At 40.9% G+C, this 19813-nt stretch overlaps 1 pseudogene; it reads right to left on the reverse strand.

The window, feature by feature from the left end:
* The window catches only part of LOC126419662 (protein HIRA-like), a 356219-nt pseudogene that overhangs the window by 221174 nt on the left and 115232 nt on the right, over positions 1-19813 (reverse strand).

Here is a 19813-nt window from a genome sequence, read left to right on the forward strand (position 1 = left end):
TTTCTAATGTCGTCTTTTACAGACTATTTATTGACCATGTTTCACTTCCATACATGGCTACACTCCATACAAATACTTTCAGAAACAACTTCCTGACACTTACATCTATACTCCATGTTATGAAATTTCTCTTCTTCAGAAACGCTTTCCTTGCCATTGCCAGTCTACATTTTATATCCTCTCTACTTCGACCGTCATCAGTTATTTTGCTCCCCAAAAAGCAAAACTCCTTTACTACTTTAAGTGTCTCATTTCCTAATCTAATTCCCTCAGCATCACCTGACTTAATTCGACTACATTCCATTACCCTCGTTTTGCTTTTGTTGATATTCATCTTATATTCTCCTTTCAAGACACTGTCCATTCCGTTCAACTGCTTGTCCAGGTTCTTTGCTGTCTCTGACAGAATTACAATGTCATCGGCGAACCTCAAAGTTTTTATTTCTTCTCCATGGATTTTAATACCTACTCCGAATTTTTCTTTTGCTTCCTTTACTACTGCTCAATATACAGATTGAATAACATCGGGGAAAGGCTACAACCCTGTCTCACTCCCTTCCAAACGACTGCTTCCCTTTCATGTCCCTAGACTCTTACAATTGCCATCTGGTTTTTGTACAAATTGTAAATAACCTTTCGCTCCCTGTATTTTACCCCTGAACCTTCAGAATTTGAAAGGTAGTATTCCAGTCAACATTGTCAAAAGCTTTCTCTAAGTCTACAAATGCTAGAAACGTAGGTTTGCCTTTCCTTAATCTAGCTTCTAAGATAAGTCGTAGGGTCAGTATTGCCTCACGTGTTCCAACTTTTCTACAGAATCCAAACTGATCTTCCCCGAGGCCAGCTTCTACCAGTTTTTCCATTCGTCTGTAAAGAATTCACATTAGTATTTTGCAGCTGTGGCTTATTAAACTGAGAGTTCGGTAATTTTCACATCTGTCAACACCTGCTTTCTTTGGGATTGGAATTACTACATTCTTCTTGAAGTCTGAGGGAATTTCGCCTGTCTCATACATCTTACTCACCAGATGGTAGAGTTTTGTTAGGCCTGGCTCTCCCAAGGCTGTCAGTAGTTCTAATGGAATGTTGTCTACTCCCGGGGCCTTGTTTCGACTTAGGTCTTTCAGTGCTCTGTCAAACTCTTCACGCAGTATCATATCTCCCATTTCATCTATATATACCTCCTCTTCCATTTCCATAATATTGTCCTCAAGAACATCGTCCCTGTATAGACCCTTTATATACTCCTTCCACCTTTCTGCTTTCCCTTCTTTGCTTAGAACTGGGTTTCCATCTGAGCTCTTGATATTCATACAAGTGGTTCTCTTTTCTCCAAAGGTCTCTTTAATTTTCCTGTAGGCAGTATCTATCTTACCCCTTTTAAGATAAGCCTCTACATCCTTACATTTGTCCGCTAGCCATCCCTGCTTAGCCATTTTGCACTTCCTGTCGATCTCATTTCTGAGACGTTTGTATTCCTTTTTGCCTGCTTCACTTACTGCATTCTTGTATTTTCTCCTTTCATCAAGTAAATTCAATATTTCTTCTGTTACACAAGGATTTCTACTAGCCCTCATCATTTTACCTACTTGATCCTCTGATGCCTTTACTATTTCATTCCTCAAAGCTACCCATTCTTTTTCTACTGTATTTCTTTCCCCATTGTTGTCAATTGTTCCCTCTGAAGCACATGTTCATTTCAAAAATTCATCTATAGCCAAACATGGCAGAGTTGAGATGCCTATGTCGCACTTGTTGCTTGGACAAACATATTTGAGGGCTCAAACTGTACCTGAATTTTGGCAGATCTTTGAACAAGCTTCTTCATTTGAGTACAAGATTAGCAGCTGAAAGTTTATGGATGAATATTGATAAGATTCTGAAAATGGCCAGATGACACAGAAAGATGGAGGAACAAGGTTTTAAATTGTAAGACATTTCGAGGGGCAGATGTGGCCCCTGGGCACAATTTATTGGTGATGAACTGTAGTTTAAAACTGAAGAAACTGCAAAAAGATAGGAATACTCTGAAAGAACCTGAGATTGTAAAGAGTTTCAGAGGAAGCATTAGAGAATGACTGACAAGATGGGGGGAAAGGAATAGAATAGAATAGAACAAGAATGGATAGCTTTGAGAGATGAAATAGTGAAAGCAGCAGAGGATCAAGTAGGTAAAAAGACAAGTGCTAGCAGGAGTCCTTGGGTAAAACGAGAGATATTGAATTTACTTGATGAATGGAGACAATATAAAAATGCAGTACATGAAGCAGGCAAAAGAGAATACAAATGTCTAAAAACTGAGACTGACAGGAAATGCAAAATGGCTAAGCAGGAACTTTTGCAGAAAAGGGAACTACCTGTGTTACTATCAAGACATCAGATGGAAAACCAGACCTAAGCAAAGACGGGAAAGCAGAAAGGTGGAAGGAGTATATGGAGAGTCAATAGACAGGAAATACACTTGAGGGTAACATTTTGGAAATGGAAGAGGATCTTGATGAAGGTGAGAAGGAAGATATAATGCTGCATGAAGAATTTCACAGAGTACTGAAAGTCCTAAGCCAAAACAAGGCCCCGAGAGTAGACAACATTCTGTTAGAACTATTGAAAACTCAGGGAGAGCCAGCCATGACTAACCTCTTCCATCTGGTGAGCAAGATGTATGAGACAAGCAAAATACTCTCAGACTTCAGACTTCAAGAAGAATATAATATTTCTAATTCCAAAGAAAGCAGGTGCTGACAGGTGAGAAACTATCAGTTTAATAAGTCACGGCTGCAAAATACTAACATGAATTCTTTATAGAAGATTGGGAAAACTGATAGAAGCTGAACTAGGGGAAGTTCAGTTTTGATTCCATAGAAATGTAGGAAGATGTGAGGCAATACTGATCTTACAACTTCTCATAAAAGACAGGTTAAGGAAAGACAAACCTACATTTATAGCATCTGTAGAGTTACAGAAAGCTTTTGACAATTTTGACTGGAATATTTTCTTTCAAACTCTTAAGGTGGCAGGCATAAAATACAGGGAGCAGAAGGCTCTTTACAATTTGTACAGAAATCAGATAGCAGTTGTAAGAGTTGAGATGCGTGAAAGGGAAGCAGTTACAAGTGGAATGTGTGTGTGATAAAGTACGATATTTTGCTGTCTCAACTCTTTACTTGAGGTTTACATGGCAATTACATAGAGTGAGGCACCATGAGGCTACCATAATAGTGATACAGTCATTTAGTTGCCCTATGATATTGTGCGTGATCAACTCAGGCAGCCAGTACAGGTGCACACCTGCATGGCACGGACAGTGTGAGGTTATCAATCAGCTCTTGAGGGATATTTGACCATTCTTCCATGAGTGCAATATCCAGCTCTGCAGCCGTTGTGGGAGGTGCTGATGTGGCTGCAATGTGTCTGCCAAATGCATCCTAGACACGCTCAATTGTGTTGAAATCCAGTGAAAAAGCTAGCCACTCCATTTGTTCAATTCCCTCAGCTTCAAGCACATTGTCCACCAGTGCAGCTCTGTACGAAGAGTGTTATCGTTCACCAAAAGGAACCCATCTCCCATGGCACCTGTGTAGGGCACAACTGAAGGTCGAAGGATCTCGTATCTATACCTCTGCACAGTCAAAGCACCATTCTGAACAGCATAGAGGTCCGTACATCCACCAATACTGACTCCTGCCCACACTATTCGTCAACCACCATGATATGGTGATGTTTCCTGCACAGAAGCAGGATTGTTCTGAATTCCACATTCTCTCCAGATAAGGGAATGGCGTTGTCTGGCTGAACACAAAATCTTAGACTCATATGTGAAAAGTAAGACTCCAATCCTGATGTTCCTTCACTCAGTTTCTGTGGGCTAGCTGGTGTCATGGTTTTAATGGGACACACACCATAGGCCTCCATGCATACAGACCACATTCCCGAAGGCAATTTCATCTTGTTGCTGCCTGGAGGGTGCATTGCAGTTGAGGTGCATTCAGCCTCCTGTCTCGACAAACTGTTAACCAGAGATAATTGTCATCTCTTGTTGATGTTACCCATGGATGACCTTGGCCTTGCCTTCTTTTAATGGTTCCTGTTGCCTGAAATTGTGTCCAGGTCCTAGATATTACACTCTGGGACACTCAAATGCCTGCAGCCACCTCTCTCTGTGTCTGTCCCACTTCCATCCATCCTATGGCTCTCCCTGAATCCAACTACTTGTGTAATTCGTTTGGTAGAGTAAACACAAGTCATCACCAATCCCATCTGCAGTAGTTTTACGTTATTACCACTATCTCAGTGATCGTAATATTGTTGAAAGAGATTTGCCTTCTGCAGCGGAGTGTGTGCTAATATGAAACTTCCTGGCAGATTAAAACTGTGTGCCGGACTGAGACTCGAACTCGGGAACTTTGCCTTTCGTGGCAAGTGCTCTACCATCTGAGCTACCCAAGCACGATTCATGCCCCATCCTCACAGCTTCAGTTCTGCCAGTATCCCATCTCCTACCTCCCAAACTTCACAGAAGCTCTCCTGCAAAAATTGCAGAATTAGCACTCCAGGAATGCTTCTGTAGTTCAGAGGTAGAGCACTTGCCCATGAAAGGTAAAGGACCCAAGTTTGAGTCTCAATCCAGCACACAGTTTTAATCTGCCATAAAGTTTCGTAATGTTGTTGTCTCCACCCCGTAGAACCGACAGAAAGATGTTGAACCATTTTAGTTCATTCTGCCAATGACAATACTTCAGAACCCAGACATCTCAACTGATTTCCTAATTGTGTTGACCAGTGTATTTGAAGGAGTGAGTCACGTATGTAAGTGAATATAGTGCTACAGAAGAATGCCAAAGTTTAGATTCTTCGATCATTTGCTAGTGGTCATGCATGCATGATGTGTGCTTTCTTGTCAGGATATGAGATGTTTCCTTTGCTGAAAAAGGCTTTGTCCAAAAGCTATTAATGTGTAACAGGTTTTTCATTGTGTCTGCCTGGAGCTCAACAGGTCATCTTTATGGTAAGTAGCAATCTATCATTTTCCTAATATTACTGATATTCCAACCTAGAGTTGCCATTGTTTAACACAAATTGCAAGGTGATAACCAAGAACCAACTGCAAATTTTCTAAGATAGCTTGGATACAATTACAGTCAAGAAGAAAGGAAAGAGTACACACAACTTGCTGGAGATATATTTTCATTTATTAACTTACATTTCTGCATTGCTTGTTGAGCGATGCTTGTTGTCAGTTACTCCAATAACTACTTGGATTCCAGCTAGGCTATTATCTGCCTGAACACCTTTGACAGGTGTACTTCCAGCAGGGCTTGGTGTGCCATCACAAGATTTGCTAGAACCAGGAGTTCCTCCACTGCTACTAACATTTGGCCACACCACATCATCCCGTTTTTCAATCATAATACGACTTTTGGTCTCAGAGGAACTGCTAAATGTTGACTGGTGTGCACTACCAGTAATTGCCAACCCAAAAGGGCGAGGCCCATCCCTGTGAGGAAAATACAAAAAATTTATATTAATAACAATATCACTGAAAATTCGATGGTAAATCATTGTGATAATATAACATATGATTACTAGCAGCAGCAGCAGCACCACATGTATCAATGGCAACAAGAAAACTGACATACATATTTATACATCTACATCTACATCCATAGTTCACAAGCCACCTGATGGTGTGTGGCAGAGGGTACCTTGAGTACCTCTATCAGTTCTCCCTTCTATTCCAGTCTCGTGTTGTTCGTGGAAAGCAAGATTGTCGGTATGCCTCTGTGTGGGCTCTAATCTCTCTCATTTTATCCTCATGGTCTCTTCATGAGGTATATGTAGGAGGGAGCAATATACTGCTTGACTCCTCGGTGAAAATGTTCTCGAAATTTCAACAAAAGCCCGGACCGAACTACTGAGCGTCTCTCTTGCAGAGTCTTCCACTGGAGTTTATCTATCATCTCCGTAATGCTTTCAAGATTGCTAAATGATCCTGTAACGAAGCGCACTGCTCTCCGTTGGATCTTCTCTATCTCTTCTATCAACCCTATCTGGTATGGATCCCACACCAGTGAGCAGTATTCAAGCAGTGGGTGAACAAGTGTACTGTAACCTACTCCCTTCGTTTTCGGACTGCATTTCCTTAGGATTCTTCCAATGAATCTCAGTCTGGCATCTGCTTTACTGACGATTAATTTTATATGGTCATTCCATTTTAAATCACTCCTAATGCCTACTCCCAGATAATTTACGGAATTAACTGCTTCCAATTGCTGAGCTGCTATATTGTAGCTAAATGATAAATGATCTTTCTATGTATTCACAGCACATTCCACTTGTCTACATTGAGATTCAATTGCCATTCCCCACACCATGCATCAATTCGTTGCAGATCCTCCTGCATTTCAGTACAATTTTTCATTGTTGCGACCTCTCGATATACTACAGCACCATCCACAAAAAGCCTCACTGAACTTCCGATGTTATCCACAAGGTCATTTATATATATTGTGAATAGCAATGGTCCTACGACATTCCCCTGCGGCATACCTGAAATCACTCTTACTTCGGAGGACTTCTCTCCATTGAGAATGACATGCTGCGTTCTGTTACCTAGGAACTCTTCAATTCAATCACACAATTTGTCTGATAGTCCATATGCTCTTACTTTTTTCATTAAATAACTGTGGGAAACTGTATCAAATGCCTTGCGGAAGTCAAGAAACACAGCATCTTCCTGGGAGCGCATGTCTATGGCCCTATGAGTCTCGTGGACAAATAGCGCGAGCTGGGTTTCACAGAATCGTCTTTTTTAAACCCTTGCTGATTCCTACAGAGTAGATTTCCAGTCTCCAGAAAAGTCATTATACTCGAACATAATATGTGTTCCAAAATTCTACAACTGATCGACGTAAGAAATATAAGTCTATAGTTCTGCAAGTCTGTTCGACGTCCCTTCTTGAAAACGGGGATGACTTGTGCCTTATTCCAATCCTTTGGAACGCTACACTCTTCTAGAGACCTACGATACACTGCTGCAAAAAGGGGGGCAAGTTCCTTCACGTACTCTGTGTAAAATCGAACTGATATCCCATCAGGTCCCGCGGCCCTTCCTCTTTTGAGCGATCTTAATTGTTTTTCTATCCCTCTGTCATCTATTTCGATATCTACCATTTTGTCATCTGTGCGACAATCTGGAGAAGGTTGGTTGTTGGTTGGTTGTTTTGGGGAAGGAGACCAGACAGCGAGGTCATCGGTCTCATCGGATTAGGGAAGGGCAGGGAAGGAAGTCAGCCGTGCCCTTTGAAAGGAATCATCCCGTTATTTGCCTGGAGCGATTTAGGGAAATCACGGAAAACCGAAATCAGGATGGCCGGACGCGGGATTGAACCGTCGTCCTCCCGAATGCGAGTCCAGTGTCTGGAGAAGGAACTGGAGTACAGTATTCCTCTGTGAAACAGCTTTGGAGAAAGACACTTAGTATTTCAGCCTTTAGTCTGTCATCCTCTGCTGCAGTACCATTTTGGTCACAGAGTGTCTGGACATTTTGTTTTGATCCACGTACCGCTTTGACATAAGACCAAAATTTCTTAGGATTTTCTGCCAAGTCAGAACATAGAACTTTGCTTTCAAATTCGTTGAACACCTCTCACATAACCCTCCTCACACTACATTTTGCTTCACGTAATTTTTGTTCGTATGCAAGGCTTTGGCTATGTTTATGTTTACTGTGAAGTTCCCTTTGCTTCCGAAGCAGTTTTCTAACTCAGTTGTTGTACCACTGTGGCTCTTTTCCATCTCTTATAGTCTTGCTTGGCACATACTCATCTAATGCATATTGTACGATGGTTTTGAACTTTGTCCACTGATCCTCAACACTATCTGTACATGAGATAATACTTTTGTGGAGCCATCAAGTACTCTGAAATCTGTTTTTTGTCACTTTCACTACACAGAAAAATTTAGCTACCTTTTTTACTATTTCTATTTATGGCTGAAATAACTGATGCTGTAACTGCTTTATGATCACTGATTCCCTGTTCTGCGTTAACTGTTTCAAATAGTTCAGGTCTGTTTGTCACCAGAAGGTCTAACATGTTATTGCGAGTCAGTTCTCTGTTTAACTGCTCAAGGTAGTTTTCAGATAATGGATTTAAAAAAATTTCACTGGATTCTTTGTCCCTGCCACCTGTTATAAACGTTTGAGTCTCCCAGTCTATATCTGGTAAATTAAAATCTCCACCCAGAACTATAACATGGTCGGGAAATCTACTCGAAATACTTTTCAAAATTTCCTTCAGGTGTTCTGCCACAACAGCTGCTGAGCCAGGGGGCCTATAAAGACATCCAATTACCATGTTTGAGTCTGCTTTAACCGTGATCTTCACCCAAATTATTTCGCATTTTGGATCCCTGTCAATTTCCTTTGCTACTATTGCACTTTTTATCGCTGTTTACATCTGGTTTCAGCCAACTTTCCATCCCTAGTACTATGTGGGCATTGTAACCATTTATTAATGAGAGCAGTTCTGGGATCTTTCTATAGACCCTCCTCCAGTTTACTATTACCACATTAATATTGTCATTCCCTGTGTGTAGTGCATGCCTGACCTATTCAGGGGGACCCTATATTTCCCCACCCGATAGTGGAGGTCAAGAAATTTGCACCCTAGATCTCAGGAGAATCGTCTCAGCCTCTGGTTTAAGCCTTCCAATCGGCTCCAAAGTGGAGGACCGTGATCGGCTCTGGGAACGACACTACAAATAGTTAGTTCAGATTCCACCCCATGAGCGAGACTTTCCACCTTCACCAACTCTGCCAACTGCCTGTATGCACTCAGGATGAACTCTGAACCCAGACAGCAGAACTCATTGCTGTCAACATGAGCAACAATTTGCAGTCAGGTGCACCAACTGCTCTCTATTACCGCTGGCAGGGCCTCCTCCACATCTCGGATGAGCCCCCCACCGGCAAGCAGACAGAGTGAAGACTGGCCTTCTTCCCCGACCTTTGTGCTATTTCCCTTTGGGGCTCCATCACCCACCTAACATTGGAGCTCCCAATCACCAATAACCCCCCCCCCCCCCCGCCCCGTGTGCCTGTTCAGACCTTGCTGAAGGAGCGGCCACATGTCCACTCACTGGCACGGCCAGCCTCCACATTGACCCTCCGCGTCTAGCAACGCGAACGCCATTGAACCCGCCACTCTCCTTGGGGAGAGGGTGGCCCAACCGGGTCCAGTACCCGCGAAGATGTCTCGAAAGCAGGGACCGTGGGTGAAGCATGTAACACCTGGTGTGTGCCATGTGACGCACCAGATTCCCCATTGCCGCTACACTCTGAGGCAGCAGCCTGAAGACAGCTGACCGTGGCCATCAGCATGTTCAGCTGTTCGCAAACAGTGGCCAGCTCCTCCTGCATCCATACACAGCAGTCACACATCCTATCCATCCTAAGAAATCAACAATTTACTGTAGAGAGTTAAGTAATCAACTTTTAACTAGACTGCTAATTCACTAAAGGCGGCTGACAGCTAACTAAACTGTGGTTACTAGACACTTCTTGTTGGAAACAATGAAAATAAGCACTAACTGTCTCTGGACTGTATTCAAAACAAACACAAAATCTATGGAACACTATTACTAGTACTCGAAAATTAAAGCTTCCTAAAAGTAACAACATGTGGAAAAAGAAGTGACAAGTACAAAAAACACAGTTAATACTTAAATTTATGTAGCTTGGAGCACCAAAAAATACACATGCACAACTATTTAGGGTATATAAACATTCAGTAGTCCAGACTACAAACAAATGTTGGAAGACTAAGCCCAGTGAAGCACCTTTTCAGATATTTCATGCAGACTCAGTACCACTAGGGAAACATCTATTAGGGCACGTATTTACAATGTGGCTTATTGTCTGTACATCACCAAAGACACACATCCTATCAGTGCAAACACGCCATTTGTGCATGGTGTATTTGCACATACCTTCTCCAGTTTGAAATGTATAAATCTTTACCCAACACCTTTCCAGGAACTTTAAAAGTTGAGTTGCCAATAAGCTCATGACTCCCGGTTTTCACAGCTCACCACTTACATTTCCATTTAGCATCACAGTTCAACCCAGTGGAGAGCATTTGGATTTCTATTTCATATGCTGATCTTCAGGATTTGAGGTATTTCCTATGCGGCAAGAGTAAAACTTTGTGAAGGGGGACTGATTCATTTTTAGACTTGCTTGCAAAGATTGTACAGAGCCACCTTTCAACAAAAGCAGACAACACAGATGTTCGATAGTATTCGTAGCCAGCACTGAGTCACTAACAGTTTTCATAGAATCATTCAAGTAATCATCATCTTTTTTTTCACATGTGTGCTGCAGAACCACACTCATGTGCAATATTCTACTGCAGAGTACAGGGTTTATTAAAAAAAAAAGAATCTTCTGATTTGGCACATCTATATTTCTGAACTAATAAATGTATACAATGGTTTTTCTATTTTTGATGAACAGGAGACTCAAAAGTCCCCCCAATGCCTTTTCATAGGTGTAGGTGTTCAATATTGCCCCCCTTGAGATGCACGGCATATGGAAATGTGGTATTCAAATTGTTCCCACACTGCAACAAGCATGTTTGAGTTACAGCTTCCCCAGCTGCTGTTATGTGATGTCTCCGTTCATTCATTGTTGTTGGTAATGGAGGCACATAAATAGAGTTTTTTATAAGCCCCCACAAGAAATAATTACATACAGTCAGATCTGGTGACCTTGGAGGCCAGTAATGTATGGCTGAATCATTTCCTCCAGTGCAATCGATCCATTGTTCAGTAATCCTTTGATTTAAAAACTCCCCCACTTCCTGATGACAGTGTGGCGGTTTCCCATCCTGTTGGTAAATGAAGTCATTCGAATCAGTCTCCAACTGTGGGAAAAGAAAGTTCTAAAGAATATCAAGATATGTGCTTCCTGTAACAGTGTTCTTGGCAACGAAAAATGGACCATACGCCTTTTCTCATGAAACTGCATGAAACACATTAAATTTTGGAAAGCCCTCTCATGTTGTACAGCCTCATGTGGTTGTTCTGTACCCCATATTTTCACATTACAATGGTTCACCTTTCCATTTAAATGGAATGTTGCCCCATCACTAGACACTAAATGTGGAAGAAAACTGTCATCCTCCATCTTGCCCAGAACAAAATTACAGAACACCACACGTTGTTGTTTGCCACTTTCCCGAAGAACTTGCCGTAGCTCAATTTTGTATGGTTTCATGTGTAAATGTCGACGCAACACATGGCAGATGCACAGCAGGACCATGTTGAGCTGTCGAGCTGCACAGCAAACAGGTTTCTGTGGTCTCCTTGTGAAATTATGGCAGAGGTGTTCGATGTCTGTTTCAGGCACTCAGGGTTGGTGCAGGGATTTGCCTTTACACAAACAACCTGTTTCTCAGAATTGTTCATGCCATTGTCTAATGCTCTGTGTTGTAGGTGGATCCACACCATACCTAGTACAAAAGTCACACTGAACAGTTATTACTTGCATTGTGCAAAATGTAGAACACAAAATGCTTTCTGTTGTCTTGTCACCATTTTTACTAGAACTGAAGTGGGTGCACACTGCTGCTACCTAGTGGGAACCATGTAAAACTCGAGAGTATGCTCATTCCAACAGTACATTGTTCACACACAAATAACATAATAGTTATGATTTTTTAAAATGCACCCTATATATCAATGCAAGACATGCTCCACGGACAACTGACATGTTTGCTTCCCATATACTACCTACCAACTTCCTCGCCAAGTTCACTCATCTTTGTACTTTCTTAGCTGTGTTGGAAAGGTGTTTATGCTATGTCAGAGTTCTGTCTAATGGGATGCCATGGTAAGTTGGCATATTACTGTGATTGGCAATGCCGTAGGGCCAAACTGTGGGTTGATCTTTGCTGCTGCTAAATGATTAGAGAGGTGGAAAAGATTTACTTTTGTTTTAGAAACCTTAGTCTGTCATCACATCCTGCATACTGGAGTTCTGGCAGGTCTGCTGTTACATACTGAATAAGGCCAGAGCAAGAACAGAGCCTTGAGGTGAGCCATCATTTGAGTACACATTGTCTGCTCTTCTTTTTAACTTGGTGTACTTCACACTGCTCATTTTTGAACATGTTCCTTATGAGGTTACTTAGTCTCATAAGGTATAGTTATCAGAAATTTCAATATTATACCAGTACGCCACATCATGTCATAAGCCGCTGACATGTGAATGAAAACTATCCTGGTCTTTAATTTCTGGTACCTAGTTTCTGTGTGAGTAGACAAGGAGAGCACTTGCTCACAGCAGCTTCTACAAGGTGTAATCTATCTTGTTCAGTTGGTACCACATAATTAATTTGGTTTGTATTCTGTCTAATATAACTTTTTCCAGGAATTTGTAACCACAGCTAAATACAAATGTGCTCTGAAGCAGTTCCTTCTTTCCCGGTAATTTTGATAACAATAACTTAAGTGCTCTTAAATTTTGATGGTAATGTTCCTTTGTGAAGAATTACATTAAAAAGGTAGGACTGTTGTGCACCAGAATTCCTGAGTAAAGCCCATCTGCACCTGCTTTTCTACATTTCATGTCAGTCAGGACAGTCTTCTGTTCAGTGGTCATAAATTGAGATGAGAATTTTGCACTAGATTCTAGAGATTTCTTGACCTCAGTAAGTTCTCTGTTTACTTGTTGAACACATGTTTTATCTGCTGGAACCTTGGAAACTCTCACTCAATGACTGGCAATTATTTGTGTTATGGCACAGGTCTTCTCCCAGCTCCCGAATCAGTGTCCCAGCTTTTCCACTGGAATGTGTGAAATCATTCTTTGTGCCAGTTTTCTCTGCTTTGATCAGTCACAGAATTCATTGAATTTGTGGCTGTTTCTTGCTCTCCACCTCCTTTGAATGTATCTCTTTGGATGTACCCTTTACAGCACTCTCTATGTAGGTGTTAAAACTATTAAAACATAAAACTGAATGAAAGGTTATGAGGGAAGCAGGTAACATGTAGGCAAAACTCAGAAACCACTGAAGACATCTCTACCACACTTTGTACATATATTACTCACCATCTTGGGGAAAATATTTTAGGTACAAGATCCCTTACCCAAGCACCACTACAAGGGGGCAGGGAAGTGGGATGCTGGAAGTGTGTAAAAATTACCAACTTTAATATTGATTTCACAGTTTTCAGAGTTGCTAAGCTCAAAGACATTTCCCTCTTAGGAGTGTGAGCAGAAATGGAAAGGGAGTGACAAATATTTTAGGTAATCAAGTTTTGTCTTGAATTAATTTTACAATAAATTTGTAAAGGGCTTAATTTTATAGTTTGTGTATTGTATTTATACTTTTAAAAAGCAATAAATACAGTAGGTTTGTTTTATGCTGTACAATAATTTAATTCCTTTTTCTATCTGACATAAGGCTGAGGTAAATAAGTAACTGGGAACACGAGACAATCAGCTAAAACACAATAAAGGATGATGGACAACTAATATTGACCATAATCTACAGGGCACATAATTTGTAAATATTAGATGAGGGAAGATAGGGTAGCAGAAGCAGTTAGTATTTGTGTAAGAAACATCTCACAATATCTGTATTCATCAGCTACATAATGTGACACAGCAAACATGCTTGTCATTATTATAATGGAAATTACTCAGAAAAATGTGTGTGTACAGGCACTAGCCAGTGATAGTCATCTAGGCAAAAGTGTTGGAGAAGATGAAAGGACAGTAAAGAGCAGTGTTGAAATATCGGAGGGGGGAGACAGATGGGTTTTAGTGACAGCAGTGAAACAAGCCCAAAATAGAAGAGGGAGGGAGGGAAGGAGGGAGGGAGGGAGGGAGGGAGGGAGGGATGAGTGCAGAAGTGAAAAATGGTGAGGGGGGCAAAGGTAAGGGTGAATGGAAAAGTGAATGAGATAGAAATGTCCAAGGGTGGAGTTTTAGGTCAGGGAGTTTGCTGGAACAGATGTGTGGGACAGATAGTTACAAACTGATAGTTAAGATGTATATGATATGTTTTGTATTTTGGCTGTTGACATTGTAGTGACACATGGATGATGGTTTGGGATAAGAAGTGAAATACAGTGGTGGGACTAGGATATTAAATAGGTTGGGTGAGTGGTGGAAGCCACAATTTTGTGGCAGGTGGGGGAGGGGGTTGCTGTATGAAGGGAGTATTTTGATACTAGGTATCTGTTAAACCCCATCCTCAGCTTTGACAGCTGTCATATGTATTTAGTAAGTCAGAATGAGGCAGAATGGGTGTTTAAACACAGACCAAATTAATGTATATATGGTACAATTGCCAATAATACTAATTTTACAAGCATCACCATGAACTTCTATCCAAATTAGCCACATATCATCAGCACTTCATTTATACAGGCAACAAAAATGTATATACAAAGATTTAGCAACAGAAACAGATACTGTGAACCTTCCTGAATAGGTCCACACAGCTTCAGACAACATTAATGTGTGGTATGCTAAAACATCACAAGGACATATATTATACAAAATAGAAATTCTGTTCATATTATCCTTCTTAATACAACTGAAAGCAATGACATCTCAGCTTCAGCCACCAATCACCTTTACATTACTAAAAGCAAACCAAATTTTCATCCATGAATAACAGCTATATTAATATAGTCGACGTAACATCATAAGAAATTATGATATTATATACTGTAAACAGTTGCGTGCCAGCAGTGAACATAACTGTATGACGAGGAACTATCCTTCAAGACACCTTTGACTTTTATGCACTAAGTGTTGGCCTAAAATATTCCCTGCAGGATGCCAGCTACATAATGTGGGATTGCATTGTGCATGTGTTCATTAAAACTAACGTTGCAATAACAATTAAGATCACTTTTGCTAATATACTTAACAATGTCCCTTTCTTTCTTTACTGACTGAACATCTAACTGTTATTTCCCAAAAACACCTAAAATACTTCTTATCAAGAAACTTCAAATAAACACTGGTACTGTACTAATGGTGACTGGAGAATAATTTTATGGATACAGTAAATCATTGTACAGTTTCAAACCTTGTGCATTACAGCTACAAAATCATCCCTGGCAAAATCAGAGTGAACAGGAAAATTAAACGATTACAGTCCAGAGAATGGTCATCTGAATCAAACAAACCACTATTTATTACATTTACTGTTGATGCCCAACACCTGTCAAATACACACCACTTCTCATTGTTTCCCCCTCATATTACAATCCTCTCTCTTCCTAACATTGTATTCTCCCTTGTCACTTTCTCATTTACTAAGTTCTACGTTTTATGATTAATCCAGTCTTTCACCACAGACATACATGCAAGCATGTGACCACAAACACAAATGCACATGCTCTCTCTCTCTATTCATTCACTCCCTCTCCCTTTGCACTGATAACTCATAGTTTATTTTGGCACTTCTGCAAATGTAATCTCTCTTTCTTCACATTTTATTTATTCAACTAGCTCATTTATCTTTCCCTGTATAATGCATTATCTGGAAGGTTAAACGGAGCATTATCACGGAGGAGTAAATTCCATTTCTAAACATCTGGAGTCAAACATTGAAGAAGACTGACACAAAGAACCCTAGATATAATGCAACAAAAGGTCTTCTTCAGAAATCAATAAGATGCAGCCATAGATGTTTTAAAACTTGCCAGGAGGCCAGCAATTGACGACTGTCTGAATACCAAGCATTGTTACCTCTTTGACATTACACATGGTACACCACATGGAGATGAACTGCCAAAGGTTCAAAACTTGCCTTTATCTTCTTGAATATTTATATTTCAAACAAGCTAAACACACAATCCAGAAAGTTCATTTACACAGATGACTCAGCCAAAGTTGCACAACATGAATCATTTGAGGCCTCCAAAGACATTTTGATCTCCGACTTAAAGCTGCCAAGCAACTACTTTCATAAATGGAGACTGCAGCTTAACACAACTAAGACTGAAGTATCATGCTTCCACCTTTGTAATGGTCACAAGAAGAGAGCTTAACATTAACTCTGAAGGCGAAGGTCTCAACCGTGACAACTACCGTGGAGAGAATGCTTGCTTAGAAGGAGCACCTGACAAAGACCACAGGTAAAAGAAGGGCAAGAATTAAAATGATTAATAAACTGTGTGGCATCTATTTGGGCTCCTAGGTAAATATGCTTTGCACATTAGAAGTTGGGCTCATCTATTCGGAGGTGAAATACTGTGCCCCTACAATGATTATCTGCTCACAAACGAACAAGATTGGTGTGGCACCAAATGACATTATCCACACTATCAGCAGCACAGTACAATCAACTCCTACTGCATGACTGCCCTCCTTGAGCCATATACGACTACCAGAGATATGGCGTAAAAATGCTTTCCTTAGAGAGTACCATAAAATTAGCAGTATCCCTCAGCTGTTCATACATACTGAAATTGCTGGCCTGACTCACAGAACACTGATATCAAGAAAATAGGCACTATCCACTGCTAAGGAACTGACACACTCAAACTTTGATGTTCACAATGTCTGGAAATAACACTGGGAAGAGCACTGCTGACCAAAATGCCAAAGTTCCTCAGTGACATTCACTGTCCAAATTAAACATTCCCTCCCCCCACCCCCTCCCCTTCTCACCCCATCTGGTAAGTCTCCCATGACCCAAGGTTCTGAGTGACTTTTCTGTACTCTCCTCACTTCCTAAACCTCACAAATATTTTTTCTTCATCACTCTTCCTTTTCCCTCAACCTTTCTGCCAGAAGAAAGAGCCACTGGCTCCAGAAGCTTGCATATTTCTTTAACCTTCATATACGTTTTCTCCTGCTGCTCCTTGGTAAGAATGTTTTTTATCTGTACAATTACATTATATTTACAACACAAAACATGACTGATGTGAAGTTAATAGGCACTAGTGCAGGCCCCCAATCAAACTCAATTTAAAATGATCACAATACACATACAACACACAAATACAATTTAAAATTACAGAAAAATTAATCAAGGCTCGCCCAGCATCTGGTGCAGGAGGTATGTACATAGGTGTTATTCTTCTCTTTCCATCTGAAGTACGAGTCTCTATCTGTTTATTGATGGGGCCCTTAAGAGGTGTTGAAGGCTGGGATACAGAAGCAGCTGACCGTTCCAGTGATCCATTAGTCTGCCCAGCATCTGCTGCCGCTTTCTCTGCTGCAGCTTTTTCTGCCATCTCCCAGACAGCAAGCAACTCTGGTGTCTCCACCAGACATGCACCTGCACCACCGGCAGCTGATAGTGACTTGCCATACGTGCGCTCATGAAGCATTGTCTGTTTCAATTATGACAGTTTCAATATTAGTATCAGGATTTTAAGACGTTACAAATAATGTCATGAACAGGTGCTCCACACTGGCTCCCTTAACACTGTTCACAAGAGTACTTACAAAATATTATCAGCTACAGCTGCACTAACATGTTATCAAAATGCAGAAAAAACAAAAACTGCAATCAAGACCGCGCTTGGTTTAAATCAAATGAAGCACTGTTTATGTCCATACACACATATCACAGATGCGTGGTTGTTTGACAGTTTTACTTATGTTTAATGACACAAATCTCATATCTACTTGTGGTGCTATCGATTTGGTCTGCACCAGTTAAGGAAACAAATCGAGAAATTTATCTTTCAAAATTAAGCAGAGGTTTGGCTATGGAAAATGCAAAGTGTTCACAACATAAATATTAAATTAAAACAGGATTTCTAATTGAAAATTTTCAATGCCAGTGGCAGCAATACTGAAGAGCAGGTTGGGTTACTGTAGACACAATGTTAACAAGAGAAACACAAAATAGAAGAGAACAAGAGGCTGGGAAGTGGGATAGACTCATTTAAGAACAACATATTCTGTGCTCAAATTTCAACCAGATTCTCAACTAGAATGACCTCCATGCCAATGAGCACGAATTCTGAAAACTTCAGTCACTTGTAACTCAGATTGAGCTTCTCTCCCATGACATTTAGAAAGCCACAGATAAAAGCAATCAAGCAGAGGTATTTCTTTACTTTCAAGAAGCATTTGCCTCATCACCACAACAAAGACTGTTAATGAAAGTGTGACCCCCCCCCCCCCCCCCCCACACACACACACACACACAAAATAGTTGGATGAAATGGTTGACATTCATAAGCACCCGGAAATCACCCTGACTACAGTCAATCGGCAGTTGCTGAGAATTGGTGGAGACCTCCCGAGAGTGACCTGTGACATCTGTACCAGAGGTACCTCATGTACTATTCTCTCCCATGAATCCTGTCTCCTCTGCAGAAAGTATGGGATCTGTCATTAACCATTCACTTTACTGAGAGAGGCGTTTCAATGGTAGATCTAGGCATCTTCTACAGGGTGGACTAGGACCAGGGAGGACTCAGTCCGAGCTGATGTCTTTCACTGAAACTGATCCAGAGGGACTCACTTCACCTGTTTTAGGAAAATCTGTTTTGTGTGGTGGCAAGATGAGGTGAACACAAAAGGGTAGGAGGTCTATTAATCGTCAGCAGTTGAAATGTACAGCAAATGATGGTAGGAAAATTGCAGCAAGGGACACGAAAGGACACCAGGTGCACTCAGTGTGTATGCCTGCAGGCCACATTCAACATGTTGAAGAGGCTAATCAAGCAGCCAGTGAGGGAACAGTGTGCAAGCAACTACAGATTGTGGCACAAGTTGGAACAAAGATGCCTTTCATCTGGGCTCCGAGGCCACTCTTGGGTCATTCCACCAACTGGCAGAGATAGTTCAGGAGATCAGCCTTGAGCATGGAGTTTCAATGACTTTTGTCACAATCTGCAGCAATGTCCCACAGTATACAAGAAACTCAAATCCAGCAAGATAGAAACCGAAGCGGCATGTGAGATTGTTTGGGCAAGACCCAGTATCAGGGGTGGGAATAAAATGATAAATGGATGCTTTTATTGCCCACCAGACTCATCTCCTGATATAAACAAAAACTTTATAGAAAATCTTAGTTCAATTGTACATAAGTTCCCCAATCATAGCATAATCATCAGGGGAGACTTTAATCATCCAACAATTAATTAGGACAATTATAGTTTTGTTGGCTGTTGGTGTTATAAGACATTCTGTGAAGCATTACTAAATGCCTTCTCTGAAAACTGCCTGGAACACATAGTTAAGATCCCCACTCATGATGGAAATATATTGAATTTAATGGCAACAAATAGAGCTGACCTCATTGAGGATGTCCACATCAAAACTAGTATCAGTGACCATGACACAGTTGTGGCAACAATGATTAGGAAAGTATGCTCAGTAGACTAGATAAAAAATCAGTAGTGACATCTCACAATGGGGAACTTTAAACTTTCAGCACAGGTAAAGAGCAAATCTGGCTCAAGTTTAAAAGAATAGTTGACCATGCACTGGACAGATAAGTACCCAATAGAACAGTCCATAGTGGGAGGGAATCTCCATGGGATACAGTCACTGTAAAAGAACTTCTAACGAAACAGAGATCACTGCATTATAGGTGTGAAACAAAGCGTAGGGCTATAGGGAGAGAGATAATGAGTGAAACGAGTTTGCCTGTCAAGAGAGCAATCTGTGATGCCTTCAATGACTATCTTAGCAGACTACTGTCAAGTGATCTTTCACAGAACCCAAAGAAATTCTGATCATATGTAAAAGCTGTTATTGCACCAAAGTTAGTGTCCAGACCCTAGTGAATGAGACATGAAGTGAAATTGAGGATACCAAAGC

The sequence above is a fragment of the Schistocerca serialis genome, chromosome 9 (assembly GCF_023864345.2).
Source record: "Schistocerca serialis cubense isolate TAMUIC-IGC-003099 chromosome 9, iqSchSeri2.2, whole genome shotgun sequence".
In the NCBI taxonomy this organism is placed as follows: Eukaryota; Metazoa; Arthropoda; class Insecta; order Orthoptera; family Acrididae; genus Schistocerca; species Schistocerca serialis.